Genomic DNA, 15603 nt, shown 5'->3' on the forward strand with positions numbered 1-15603 from the left:
GTAATCCCAGCACTTCGGGAGGCCAAGGTGAGTGGAACACTTGAGGTCAGGAGTTCAAGACCAGCCTGACCACACACACACACACAAAACATATATATACATACATATATTCATATATATATAGCCTGATTCTAATTCTACCAGATATTTCCAATGTATCAAATTATAAAATTAACATGTAAACTTACCAACTATTGTTTATTACAGCACTATTTACTAAAACATTGTTTTCTTGGCTAAAAAGTTTTAGGCTTCAGGCTAAATTTAAAGTTTAAAAAATAGAGAATAACATAACCAAAAGAGCTTTCAAACACCCCATCTTCAAAGTCCAAAACCCCAGATGATCTGTTCTTCCCTGTTTTCCCACATGTACAAACACTCAACATAAACTTCAGAAAATCTTTTCTTCTTTTTCTTTTTTGAGACAGAGTCTGGCTCCGTTGCCCAGGCTGGAGTGTGGTGGCACAATCACAGCTCACTGCAGCCTCCACCACCTGGGCTCAAAGAATCCTCCCACCTCAGCCTTCCGAGTAGCTGGGACTACAGGTACGCACTACTATGCCCAACTAATTTTTATATTTTTTGTAGAGATGGGGTTTCGCCATGTTGTCCAGGCTGGTGTCAAACTCCTGGGCTTAAGGAATCCTCCCACCTCAGTCCCCCAAGAAGCTGGGGCTACAGGCAAACACTACCACGCCCGGCTAATTTTTATATTTTTTGTAGAGACAGGGTCTTGTTATGTCAGCCAGCCTGGTTTCGAACTCCTGACCTCAAGTGATCCACCTGTCTCAGCCTCCCAAAGTGCTTAGATTACAGGCATGAGCCACTGTGCCCGGCCTAGAAAACCTTTCCTAAAGACTGAATTTAAGTCCCACACATGTATCCTAGAACTATAACGTAACGTAACGTGACATAACGTAACGTAACATAACATAACATAACATAACATAACATAACATAGATTAGCTAAGGAAAATCAAGTAAGATTTGACTTCATTACTCAGAGGTAAACAAAAGACACAGGAAACGATATGCTCCACAGTACAGATCTGCAAGTCACTTTGCACACAATAGAAGTTGTGTGAATAAAGGTTAGGACCTTTGCAATATAGTGCTATAGTCCTATGAGCACAAATCTATAAATATGTATACACATAAAAATAGGACATACATGGGCAAAATGTTCCAAACGACTTTAATCACTTAGCTTACTGGGTAATTTACCACAGGCTTTTAACACTATGAACTTGTGGTTCAACAACCACCAGGGGTGTTAGTCAAAACAAAACGCTAAGTAAGTATAAGTCATTTTTTCAAAGATTTTGTGTCTGAAATTTCTATTAGTTGTAGAAAACACATTAAGAAGAAGGCAACTCTTTAAAAAAACATATCCAAGCTTCTCAATGACATGGAAAAAATGAAAATCAAACGTCTCTAAATATATTCTAACATTCATAATTCAGAGCTAACATCAAAAATTTCCTCAACATTAATAATTATTTGTAAACACACACAAAAAGTTCATTTTAATCCCACATTTCCCTTACAAAACATCTTTTCTTGTCATCAAAATGTACATATCCATCTTGGTTTTCAAAATTATTAAAATGGTTCAATCTTAAACCAACAAGATACTTTATTTAAAGCTTACTACCCATGCAGAATCCAAGGACAAGCACTGATTATGGATATCGTACCAGTTACATATAAGGTTTCAGAATGTCACCAATTTCTATTATTATGATTTGCTTTATAGAAAATAATAGTTTAAATATTCTTTTAGTCAATCTAGGCCAAAACACTTTTTTGTTTTGTTTTGTTTTGTTTTTTTGATACAGAGTCTTGCTTGTCACCCAGACTAGAGTACAGTGGCACAATCTCGGCTCACTGTAACCTCTGCCTCCTGGGTTCAGGCCATTCTCCTGCCTCAGCCTCCCCAGTAGCTGGGATTACAAGCGTGCGCCACCATGCCCAGCTAATTTTTGTATTTTAGTAGAGATGGGGTTTCACCATGTTGGACAGGCTGGTCTTGAACTCCTGACCTCATGATCCGCTCATCTCAGCCTCCCAAAGTGCTGGGATTACAGGCGTGAGCCACCACACCTGGACACTTTTTTGTTTTGTTTTGTTTTCTTTTTAAAGACAGGGTCTCACTCTGTCACTCAGGCTGGAGTGCAGTGGCACGATCATGGCTCACAGCAGCCTGGACCTTCTAGGCTCTAAGGATCCTCCTGCTTCAGCCTCCCAAGTAGCCAGCACGTACGGCCATGCCCTAAGCCAAAATTTAAGATTAACTTTGAGCTTGTACCAGATATCAAGATGTGATGGAATTCTTAGAATTTGGTGGAATCAACAACACTGATTGCACATTTTTTCCTTTGGCTACTCCAAATCCCCTCTTCCCTATCATTTCTCCTCCCTTCTCAGCACCCAGAAAAAGTACCCCATGTACTGTACAAATACTGCAAACACGATAGCTGCATTCATATGACCATTAAAAACAAAAAGCCAAATTACAAAACAATCTACATTTTACAAACATTTCAGTCGGGTTCTTAAACTAAAGATATTACTGTTACTTTGGTATGTTAACTAGAAAACGCAAACATTATGCTCCAGAAAAATATAATGTGGTTTCAGCTTTAAATAATTCAAATGAACAGTTAATTTAGGCTAGTATACCATGCACTCCTATAATAAACATGTAACCATCTAACTAGAAAGGGAACATCAACTCATGAATGGGTTGTGTTCTAAATTTCCAAAAGTTCATTTATAAGTTGAATATAAGTCTGACTTTGAAACTCACGATGCCTTTACTCATAAAAAGCAAACATATAAACAGTTGTACTAAATTCATAGTCCAAAAGAACTTTAGTGTACAAATCTATCATAGCACTCTTCTATTTAAGCTTATATCTATGTCAAACTACAAGTTTCTTATTCATTTCTGTATCCTAGAATCCAGCACAGTGAATGACAGAGTATAGGATTTTAGCAAGTATTTGCTGTTGTGAAGTATTTGAATAGTAACAACTAAGTGATAAAAAACTGGGTTGCATGGAAAATCTAACCTATCTCAACTACAGAAGAGAATCAAAAGGCAAGGGGAAAAGGATTCTTCCAGAAGAGATAACAGTAAAAGATACTTGGGCTAGAAAGCTGCAGTCTGAACCAGCTGTGACAATTTCCATTCCCCTTGCCAGCGGGTAGTCTGGTAACACATACCTAATGCAATTCTGGCCAAGAAGACAAGAAAGTAAATTTGCTAGGGAGCTTTTAGGAAAGGTTTTCTTGGTTAACGAAAAAAGACCCAGGCAAAAACACATGCTCCCAGCCTTTTTGCATGCAATTCTGGGTTTGAATGTGTAAACAAGAACTGGACCATGAGGACAACCCAACAGATCAAGAACAGCGGCAGCATTAAAAGATAGAAAGAACCTGAGGTCCTTGGTGATGCTGTCATGCCTGAATGAATTAATCCTAGAATCATCTTAACGTGGATCTTTTCATATTAAATTCTTTTACTGTTTAAACAACTTGCCACAAGTAACTCAGCAGATAGGGTGACTTAGGAACAGATACATCATTTACTTTCATGAATTTAGTTGTTCCCTACACAATGTAAACTCCCCTAAATTCATACCTCAGGCCAGATCCTTCTTTTAAACTAGAAACATGTTTCCAAACACTCTATTAAATGTTTATTCCAGTAGCACACCAAGAGAACAAGATCAATATAAAAGCCATCATTCACCAACACAAAATCTGTTTATGTACCTGTAGTCACTTTTTGGCTAATGGCAGCACCATTAGCCAAGAAGAACCCAATTGCCAAAGTTTAAAATCCTGGGATCACAAGCCCCACCTCCCTCTGCTTCATCTATTATACTTGGGAGTTACTAAATGCTGCTCATTCTAACGCTGATACACATACCTTTAAAATGTCTCCCCATCTCTATACATGCTGTCTGGCGTAGGCTCGATTATAAACATCCTGTCATTAGAAAGATGCAAGTTAAAACTACAATGAGACACACTATATAGCCATTAGAATGGGCATAATCAAAAAGACAATACCAAGTGGTGATGAGCATCTGGAGAAGCTGGAACCCTCATACATTGCTGACGGGACTGTAAAATGATGCAGTCACTTTGGAGAATAGTCTGTAAACTTTTTTTTCTTTGTTGTTTTAGAGGTGAGGTCTCACTCTGTTATCCAGGCTAGAGTGCAGTAGCGCAATCATGGCTCACTTCAGCCTTGACCTCTTGACTCTTGAGCTCAAGCAATCCTCCCGCCTCAGCCTCCCGAGTCACTGGGATTATAAGCGTGAGCTACCATGCCCCAATTTCTTAAAGTTATATATAAACATAAACTCATCACAAGATCCAAAATTTCCTCTTCCCAAGAGAAATATGTGCCCACACAAAGATTTATCTACAAATGTTCATAGCGGCTTTGTTAATAATAACCAAACACTGGAAACAATCCAAACATCCATCAACTGCTGAGCATATAAAGTGTGGCATCACCACAGAATGGAATACCATCAGGCAATAAAAAGGCACAAAATACTGATACACATTACAGCATACATGAGCCTCAAAGACACACTAGGTGAAAGAAGCCAATGTAAAAGTACTGCATACTACATGTTTCCAATGCATATGAAATGTTGAGGAAAAGCAAATTTAGAGACAGAAAACAAGCAGTGGTTGCCTAGATGAGGAGGTAGAAGAGGGTGATTGTGGGAGGTGATAAAGTATCACAGCACAAAAATTTACTAAACTTAAAAAATTTAAGTGTGTCTACATTTTTTTCAATTATTTCTAATTATGTACAAAATGAAGTCCAAATTCTTTAGGACATTCACAGACTGCTTAATCTGCTTTCAATCTGTTTAACCTAACATGCCTTACCTTCTGCTACAATCTCTGCCCAACAGCCTCCTGATGACTGTATTAAACTATGGATTTGCTATTTCCTAAATATGCCACCCTATGCAGTGCTGGTCCCTTTCTTCACACTTGCAATTCTATTTCAAAACTCAGTGTTCTTACATTTTCCCAAATGAACTTCCATTTGTCCTCACGAAGACCCACCTCAAGCATCCCCTCCCTTGTTTTAATCCTCCACACTCCTTTGTTACTTGTTCCACAGGATTTTAGTAATAACACATTGTGTGCTAATCACAGTGAACCATGATTACCTATTTATAGGTATATCATCTTTACAAAAAACTCGAGTATAGCATTTTATTAGTGTTTGTATCCCTAGTGTCTGATACACAGTACAGTGCCTGGTCTATAGGAGATAATCAATATACTTCTAAGTAAGTTAATGATGAATGGCATTGAAGAGAAAAATCCAAAAGTAGATAAAATTAGCTATGTACCAAAAAGACACTTGTACAAGGATGATTAGTGTCACTATTTTTTTGTTTGAGTCAGGGTCTTGCTCTGTCACCCAAGCTGGAGTGCAGTGGTGTGATCCTAATTCCTTGCAGCCTCGACCTACTGAGCTCAAGTGATCCTCCCACCTCAGCCTTCAAAGTAGCTGGGACTACAGGCAAGTGCCACCAACCCTGGATAATTTTTTGTTTGTTTGTTTGTAGAAATGAGGTCTCTGTATGTTGCCCAGGCGGGTCTCAAACTCCTGGGCTCAAGTGATCCTTCTGCCTTGGCTTCCCAGAGTGCTGGGATTACAGGCGTAAGCCACTGTGCCTGGTGCCACTGTTATATAAGAAAGAAAAACAGGAAGTTGCCCAATGTCAAATAAATGTTTATTAGAATAGGATCAATTAAGCAGCCACACTAAACACTATACAGTGTTTTAAAAGAATGAGATAAATATCTATTTGTATAGACATAAAAAGGCATCCTAAATATCGAAGGAAAAAAAACAACTACAAAATAAGTTAATCCTCCACTATTTAAAAAAGAAAACAAAACTGTACACACAGGTGCTCGCATGCGTACATCTGTGCATCCTGTATAAGGGAGGTGCAGGGCTGAAGGGTACACACGCAGCTGTACTGGTGTAGACGAATAAGCGAAAACAACCTTAATTGCCGATCAACTGACAAATGGCTAAACAAAATGTGGTCTTATCCATGCAGTGGAACATTATTCAACTATAAAAATAAATGAAGCCATTAAAAAAAACTGGTTCATGATACAACACCGATAAGGCCTGAATATATGCTAAGTGAAAGAAGCCAGACATATGATTCCATTTATGGGAAATATTCAGAATAGGCAATTCCACAGAGACCGAGAGTAAATTCATGGCCATCTGGGGCTGGAGAGTGGAGAGTGGGGAATGGGGAATGGGGAATGACACCAAAAACATGATCCATGAAAGAAAAAAAAAACACGATAAACTGAACTTCAACAAAATTAAAAATGTTTGTACAATATATGTGACAAAAGCCTCATCTAGGATATATAAAGAAATCTCAAAGCTCAACAACTGAAAAAAATTTCAACTAGAAAATGGGCAAAAAATATAAAGAGACATTTTATTGAAGAGGATACACAGACGGCAAATATGCACATGAAAAGATATGGTCAACATTACTAGACATCAGGGAAATGCAAACCAAACTATGCTGCAACCATCCCTGCACACCTATTGGCACAGCTAAAATAAAAAAACAGTGACAATACCAAATGTGGACACAAATGTGAAGAAACTGGATCTCTCATATATTGCCAGCGAGCAAGTAAAATGGCACAGCTACTTACAGGTAAGCCACCAACTGCACACCCCTGGGCTCTGGCAAAGATTCTTTGCTTGGTCAAATCAGCCAGGCTCCTGAACTTTCTCCCAGGCCTATCTGTGTACTTCCTTGTAAATTCCTGTTTTAGCAAAGAACCCTCCTAAGCTAGATTAGCAAACCTCCCATCATTTTATCTGATTACCCTCTTCATCTTCTGCCACCCTCCAGCAGATATCTGATCACCTTGGCCTGTCTTTAGCAAGAAAGAATCCTGTTAAGGTCAGTTTAGGCAGAAACCCCTTACACCTGACGTTTCCTCTTGAGAATTTTTCCATCCACTGGCCCTCACCCAGCTCCTTGGCTGCAAATTCCCACTTGCCCATGCTACATCCAGCACTGAGGCCACGCTCTCTACCCACCCATTGTAAGACACTCTTGTAGTGGTCCCTACACTTACAGCGATGATCCTGAATAATGTCTTCCTTACCATGCTTTAACAAGTGTCACTGAATAATTTCTTTTCTTCAACAGCACCTCTCCCAAAGAAATAAAAATTTATGTCCACACAAAAAACTGAATATGAATGTTCATAGCTGCTTTACTGTTAAAAGCCAAAAACTAGGGGAAAAGATTATCCTTCAAAAGGTGAACAGTTAAACAAACCATAGAATACTACTAAGCAATAAAAAAGAAAGAACTGTTGATTCACAAAACTTGGATAGATCTCAAGGAATTGGGCCAAGTGAAAATAAGCTAATTTAAAAAGGTCACATACTATGTGATTCCATTTATTAACATCCTCGAAATGTCAACGTCATAGAGATGAAAAGCAGATTACTGGCTGCCATGGGGCAGGTGTGTGCAGCATAAGGGAGATCTTGGTGGTGGTAGCATTTGTGTCTTGATGCCACGGTGGTTCACAAATCAACTACATATATGTTTAAACAGCACAGCACTAAACACACAAAATGTACCAATGTCAATTTCTAGTTTAATGTTGTGCTGTGGGTATTAAGAAGTAACCACTAAGGGAAAGGCGAAGGGCACAAGGGACCTCTCCTTACTGTTTTTTTGCAATTTTCTGTAAATCCATACTTATTTCAAATTTAAAATTTTAAAGAACCTACTTTGAATAGTAAAATAACTGTTCAAGGACTATACGAGATACAGTATTTCTTTGAAATTATCTTTCTTTTATGTAGGTGTGAGTGTATATATATATGTGTGTACATACAAGTTTATTTTTTGGAAAGCAAAGAAGAAAAAAATCACCTAGGAAATTTCAATTCTGCCAAGGTTTCCAGTTTCCTAGAAACAAAACAGCAGTCCCGGGTCGACTTCTGGGTGCTCAGTCTGAAGTTGGGAAAGGGCCCTTTCCCTCCGTATCCCTCCTGCTCTGGCTCCGTGAAGGGGTGACTATTCCGAGGGGAGTGCCAATCTGTTCTAGGGGTGGCACCTGCAACAGAATGAACCCCAGATAATCACCCAGCTCTATGTTCTTTTGTAATTTATCCTTCCCAACAATGAAGCATAAAAACACTTCCACATTCTCATTCTTGCTCTACAATTTATGAAGCTAATAAGACATTTAAATTTTTTGATAACACCCTCTTTCCTTTTCCAAGTAAATCCAATTCAGCCAGTAGAGAAATATATTGTATATCACCTGTTTTTGTTGTTTTTTTTTTCTACAGAGCTTTTGAGAAAGTATCAACAGACCATTTGTTTTATTAGCTAATAGGTAAAAGTCCCATGGAACAAGCTTCCCAGAATAATTTCACCACATAAAACAGTTAAATTTCTACTATTAAGTCAGGAATTATCAGGGAGTGATTCTAGATTTAGCAGTTCACCAGATCTGCTAAAATGTGCATGATTACACTCTCTCAACATATAAAGAAATTCAGAATTGACATTATGAATACCAGAGTTATGCTACAATACAGTGAAATCATCAGGGACTATTAATACATGCTGCTATTTGTTTCAGATCTAAATAATCACGAAAGAGTGTTGTGGTTTTTTACTTACTTACTGGTTTATTTGTTTTAGCTTGCACCCATCTTTCTGTTAGGTTTTCTCCCCTTTGCGAACCACTACCTGGAATGCATACTTGCTAACAGCATCACCCTCTACCCACTTCTTTATGTCATCCCTGGAAAACAGCAAACTAGCTTAATGTAGTTCTGTGGTTCAAGGTCCAGAAGAATAAAAAGGTTGCATATGATGGATGGCCTGAGACTGAAGATATAAAAACTGAACACATCTTCTATTACGATCAAGTAATTGTTGTACCATGATATTACAATTTTTTTCTTTAAAGACTACTTTAAGGAGAAGGGAAAGATGACACACCTGAATGAGTAAACCCACGAAAAAACAAAGATGGGTGGAGCTAAAAAAGTAAACACATCTCAAATGCCTACTTAACATTTCTAACTAAATAGGCTAAAACTCAAAACACACGAAATGTAACTCACTATTTCACTTGTCCATCCTCTCACAAACTTGCTCCTCTTGAACTCATTTGGTTTATTCCACGACTGTGTAAAAGAAGACATTCTGCCATACCTAGTAAAGCTGATGGTGTACATACCCAAGACTCAACCATTCCAGGTCTATGTATATAACCTAGAGAACCTTTTGTACTTAGCTACCACGAACCACGCAAAAGAATATTTAAAGCTGTTTTTTCCATACCAAAAACTAGGTGAAACCCAAGTATAAAGCAACAGTAAAATGGATTGTGGTATATTCATGACATATTCCATATTCCAATAATTTGGATTATATCACCTAATAATGAAAATTAATGAACCTCAGCTAAGAATGTCAACATAAATGACATCTCAAAATTGTAATGTTAAATAAAAAAATCAAGTCCAAGAAGAATAGATACAGAATAATTCCATTTGTATAAAGCTCAAAAACAACAAAACTTAAAAAAAAAAAAAAAAGGTATGTGAAAGAGACAACACAAATGTGGTAGAACTTAAGAAAAAACTAAGGGAATGGCATCAAATTTACGAGGATGGTTACCTCTGGGAAGGGAGGAGTAACTGTCTTGAGGGATGAAGGAGTTCAAAGTTGCTGTTACATTTCTTAAGATAAAAGGTTGGGCCAGATTTATTCATGTATTATTATTATTATTTAAAATGGATATATACATTATAGATAGATAGAAAGAGAGGTAGATAGATCCTTGTAAAATTAAACCTATCTAGAGCAGATACGGTTAAATGTTAATATTTTAACAATTTAAAAGATTTTTTAAAATTTAAATGTATGCCCACATTACATAAATGTCTATTACAGCACTTTCTATAATTTTGGAATATAACATACTAACAAAATTAAGAGTAAACTACAAAATTCTATTTTGAAATTTAAGGACACAGTATCACAAATCTTTAACAGCAGTATATTAAAACAAATACTGAACTATTATACAGCAGAAAAAACAACATGTAAAAAAAAGTTACTTCTCCTCCTAATGTAATATAATGGAAAATTAATGCCATCTATATAGTATATTCATTCCAAAATATTTTTATTTTAATCTAGGCATGAAATATAATCAGCAAATTGTGGGATAGCTTATATAAGAAAAGAAAAAACATGATGAGATTTCATAAAAGACCACTGCCGGGTGGTGGCTTATCCTAAAGTAAACTAAAGAACTATGACAGCCAAAAGGGTGTGTGTGTGTATTTCCTTGATTGGTTTCTGGATCAAATATAGATATATTTAGCTCTCTATAGATATAGATACATTTTTTCCCTCAGTTCTGGATCAAAAATTAAAATATCTATAAAGAACTGTTCTGGGGAAGAAAATAAATGAAATTTAAATAGGGATCATATGTTAGATAATACTGCATTAATACCGTATCTCTTAAGCATGATAATGTAACTCTTCAGGAAGACAACCCTGTTCTTAAGATACACGTGCTAAAATGTTTAGGAGTTAAATGTCAAGATGTTTGCAGGTTACTTTCAAATGGCTCGGGGAATTAAAAAAGTATGTCTTCATAAACAGAGAGAAAGAGAAAGCAAATGAGGCAAACGTTAGCAAGTGAGCCGCTGAGTTAGTGAAAGACACAACGGTGTTCACTATTCATTCAATTTTTCTATCAATTTATAATTTTTAACAATTTGCAGAAAATACGTATTTCATTCTTTAGTTATGGTTAGTAATTTTACCACAAAGCTTAATAAACAGTGTTAGTATGACAGAGCTTATTAAAATCAAATATTAACACATTTATAAGCAAGTCCCAAAGATCTTTCCTCCATCAGTAATTTCAAAGCTTTTTTCTGGAAATTGTGAATTACAAGTTGAATGAAAGGCCGGGCATGATGGCTCACACCTGTAATCCCAGTACTTTGGGCAACTGAAGCAGGAGGATCACTTGAGCCCGTGAGTTCAAGACCAGTCTGGGTAACATAGCGAGACCACATCTCCACAAAAAAATGTTAAATTTAGCCAAGTATGGTGGCACGTGCCTGTAGTCCCAATTACTCGGGAGGCTGAGGTGGGAGGATCACTTGAGCCTGGGAAGTTGAGGCTGCAGTAAGCCATGATTGCATCACTACACTCTAGCCTGGGCAAAAGGGCAAGACCCTATCTCAAAAAAAAAAAAAAAAGTTGAATGAAAAATTAATTTTTGCTTAAAAGGTCAAAAGATTATATCTGTGCTTCAGAAACAATATCATAAGCAATTTGAGGGCAAGGACGTTTATTTTGGCAATTCAATTATACCATATATAATTCACAAAGATTTTTACACCACTAAAATAGATAAAACCACACTAATACATTAGAATGGGATTTCTTGGCTGGATGCTGGTGGCTAACCCTGTAATCCTAGCACTTTCAGAGGCTGAGGTGGGAGGATTGCTTGAGCCCAGGAGGTTGAGGCTACAGTGAACTATGATTGTGCCATTGCACTCCAGCCTAGGAAACAGAATGAGTCCCTGTCTCAAAACAAACAAACAAACAAAAAGCAAGAAAAAATGTCATTTCTAAATGTCCTATTATTTCTAATATATTTAGAAAATAACATTTCTAAATGTCCTATTATTAATAGTGTATGTTAAAATTTATTTCTCAAAATGGATTTATTTCCTAATGATGCATACTCTAAGATTGTATTTACAATATTTTTCAGGATTGCTAAGCAGGTAGTAAGGATGGAATCAATTCCTTTATATGGACAAAGTTTCCTGAAAAACTAATTACATTTCATAGAAAATGATAAACATCTGTCCCCTTAAGGATGTACGGGTCATGTCAGAATTGAGTCCAATTAAACTGTCAAGTAATACTTAATTGTTATTTACTAAAAACTTAAAATTATCTTCACAAAAAACCCAGTTGTCACCCACCCAAGATGTGTGCATCAATAAACTAACAAAACTCTAGAAGTTACAGAAAATAAAATTATTTTCAATTAAGAGCACCCATGTAAAATCCATCACTTGTACAGGAATATGTCAACTAGCGATTTCAAACAAGAGAAATAAGTCTAGCAGTATTTTCTCCAAAAGGCCAGGTGTGAGACAGCGTTGCTACATGTCTGTGGGTGGATAAACACACAGGGAAGAAAGTTTTAGCTGGGAAGCCTACATTTAAGTTCTCATCTCTATGTGATGAGAAGTAGGTAGTTAATTACCACACAGCACTGTCTTTTAAATCCGTGAGTCACATGCCTAAGGGAGGGGCCTGGATGCAGGATGAACAGCAACTCGGGCAATCAAGGAAGGTTTCAAAAGGTTCTGAGGAGGGGCAGACAGGCAATTAGCAGCAACTACTACCCCAACACAACGCACATAATCCAACAGCCGACTAGGGACTGCCCACCTTCTTGCAAAAACACAGCATGTACCTTTGGGACTAAGTTTGTGAGGCTAGGTATGTTTGAATTTCAGAGATATTCTATTATCGACAGACATGTGAGACTGAAAGAAACATACATACATACAAATACACACACACACACACACACACACACACACACACAAAACTTGGTAATATTTCCAGGAGCCATTAAAGCAAATTTTAAAACATTTAAGGCCAGGCGCAGTGGCTCACGCCTGTAATCCCAGCATTTTGGGAGCCCGAGGCGGGCGGATCACAAGGTCAGGAGATCGAGACCATCCTGGCTAACATGGTAACACCCCATCTCTACTAAAAATACAAAAAATTAGCCTGGCATGGTGGTGTGTGCCTGTAGTCCCAGCTACTCAGAGGCTGAGGCACGAGAATGGCATGAACCCGGGAGGTGGAGCTTGCAGTGAGCTGAGATCGCGCCACTGCACTTCAGCCTGGGCTACAAAGTGAGACTTCGTCTCAAAAAAAAAAAAAAACAACAAAACATTTAAGATATAGTTCCCTGCCTGCAAGAAACATGTAATCAACATGAGGAGTCAAGACATAAAGATATTCAAATTTAAATAATGGTAACAGATGATACTGCAAATGTCATATCATCACACATGATGATTAATCGAAAAGCACTAAAGTTTACTGCTTCACAGGTGGGAAGTAATTTAAGGTGGCCTTCCAAGGATCCGCAGGATTTGATACCATGCAAGGAGGGAGTAGTTCAAGTTCAAACAGGCATTCCACAGGGAGGGTACTTTGTGGCTAGTCATGGCCCTACGGGGGGTCTGGATTCTATGGTGGTGAAGCAGGATCATCAATGTACAGTCTGACCCAGATGATAAATATACAGCTGCCCTAAGGCCCATGCCTATAGCACACACAACTGTTTATTTTAGTTCTCCTTCCAACCAAGCATTAAAGACCTCATGGTGCTTTTCCATACAGAATCCTCAGCAGCCAAGATGTCAGGATGTTTGAAATGCATCTACCATTCTTTAGGAAGTAAAGAGAAGAACACAAAGATTAAGAAAGAGCATGGGCTCTGTAGCCAGACTGAGTACCAAGGTTAGAATCCTGGCTCCACCACTTACCTGTTGTAATCCTTTGACCAAGTTGTTTAACCTCCTCCGTACCCAATCTGTAAAATGAGGATCAAAGGAGTTAATATAGGTATGGCACTTAGAACAGTGCCAGGCAGACAGTAAGCACTAAGTGTAAGCTACTATTATTGTTCTCCATCAATAAGAAATCAACTGTATTTTCAGAGAGTAATTACAAGTTTGTATGGGAGAATAATACAAGAAGCTGTATTAAAAGCTTGCTGGATACAGAAAACCCTCTGAATCACTGGTAGAAACACCTTCCAGTATTTAGTAACAATGCCTAATAGCATCAAACACTTGCTGGTTAAGAACAAAATTATGGCAACAATATTTACTGAGTTCAATTTATCAAACATTTACTATGTGCCAGTTACTGTGCTAAATTCTATACATTTATTATCTGGCTTAATCCTTAAAATAAGACTATGGGGCAGATACCACTAGTAATCCCATATTACAGATAAGAAAACTGAAGCCCAGGATGGGCACAGTGGCTCACACCTATAATCCCAGCACTCTGGGAGGCTGAGGCGGGCAGATCACCTGAGGTCAGGAGTTTGAGACCAGCCTGGCCAATACGGTGAAACTCCATCTCTACTAAAAATACAAAAATTAGCCAGGCATGCTGGCTTGTAATCCCAGTTACTTGGGAGGCTGAGACAAAGAATCGCTTGAACCCAGGAGGTAGAGGTTGCAGTGAGCTGAGATTGCACCACTGCACTTCAGCCTGGGTGACACAGTGAGACTCTGCCTTAAAAAAAAAAAAAAAAAGGAGGGGGGAAAAAAAGAAAACTGAAGCTCATAGTGATTAAGTAACCTTCTCAAAGTCACACAATTAATATATGGTAGATTTGGGATTCAAACCCAGACTCTAAACACTGTACTTTTAATCCTAATGCCATACATTTTCTTCCCAAATCCTGAACCAATTGCATGACTGTGATACTGGTTGTACAGATCCATGAGTATACTAAAAACCACTGAAGTGTGCCCTTTAAATAATTGTATGGTATGTGAATTATATCTTAATAAAGCTGTTTCAAACCCTGAACAAAAAATACTAAAATCAGGATATAGGGTCCTTGGGGTTTTACTCATACACAGACTGGGACTAGAATAAAAAGAAAAATTGAATTCATTTTGGATAGAAAAATGAGTATTTTTCAAATGGAAAGATTTAGAACCTGTATATAAATACATGACACATGCTGAAGTTGAACCTAAATAATGAATAAAATGTAGATCAAGAAATAAATGTGAGAGCAGGCATGCTATGCTGGCTCAGGTCTGTAATCCCAGCACTTTGGGAAGCCGAGGTGGGTGGATCGCTTGAGCCCACGAGTTTGAGACCAGCCTGGGAACATGCAGTTTGAGACCAGCCTAGGAACATGGTAAAAACCCCTCCCTACAAAAAATACAAAAATTAGCTGGATGTGGTGGTCCGTGCCTGCTGTCCCAGCTACTCAGGAGGCTGAAGTGGGAGGATCACTTGAGTTTGGGAGGTCCAGACTGCAGTGAGTCATGATTGTGTCACTGCACTCCAGCCTGGACAGAGCCAAGAACCCCTCTCAAGAAACAAAAGGAGGGAGGAAGGAAGAGGGGAGGAGGGGGGAGAAAAAAGAAACATCTGTGGGCAATGATGATGTCACTGTGATCCCCTTACCATCAAGTCCAGTATTTTGGCAAGAGAGAGGTAACAACATGATCATATTGTTATTCACTTTTAGCAAGGGAGCAGCATAAAATGTGGGCAATAGCATAAAGTTTCTTGGAAAAATGTAATGAAGTTAATGGTCTCCTGTACAGCCTTGGGAGGTATAAATGCAGCCTCTCTAGACAGCAACTTAGCAATGTGCATGATGTATCCACTAGCCCAGCAATCCTACTAATAA

General features: G+C 38.0%; 1 protein-coding gene across 9 annotated transcripts in view; it reads right to left on the reverse strand.

Moving 5' to 3' along the window:
• The window catches only part of BMPR1A (bone morphogenetic protein receptor type 1A), a 166588-nt gene that overhangs the window by 86032 nt on the left and 64953 nt on the right, over positions 1–15603 (reverse strand). For 3 of the 9 annotated variants that reach the window (XM_028853295.2, XM_028853296.2, XM_077944991.1), the window contains exons 2-3: positions 13700–13746; positions 3938–3997 (exon numbers count right to left, since the gene is read on the reverse strand). The gene's annotated coding sequence lies outside the window, so the exon portion shown is untranslated. 9 annotated transcript variants of the gene reach the window in all.

The sequence above is a fragment of the Macaca mulatta genome, chromosome 9 (genome assembly GCF_049350105.2).
Source record: "Macaca mulatta isolate MMU2019108-1 chromosome 9, T2T-MMU8v2.0, whole genome shotgun sequence".
NCBI lineage: Eukaryota > Metazoa > Chordata > Mammalia > Primates > Cercopithecidae > Macaca > Macaca mulatta.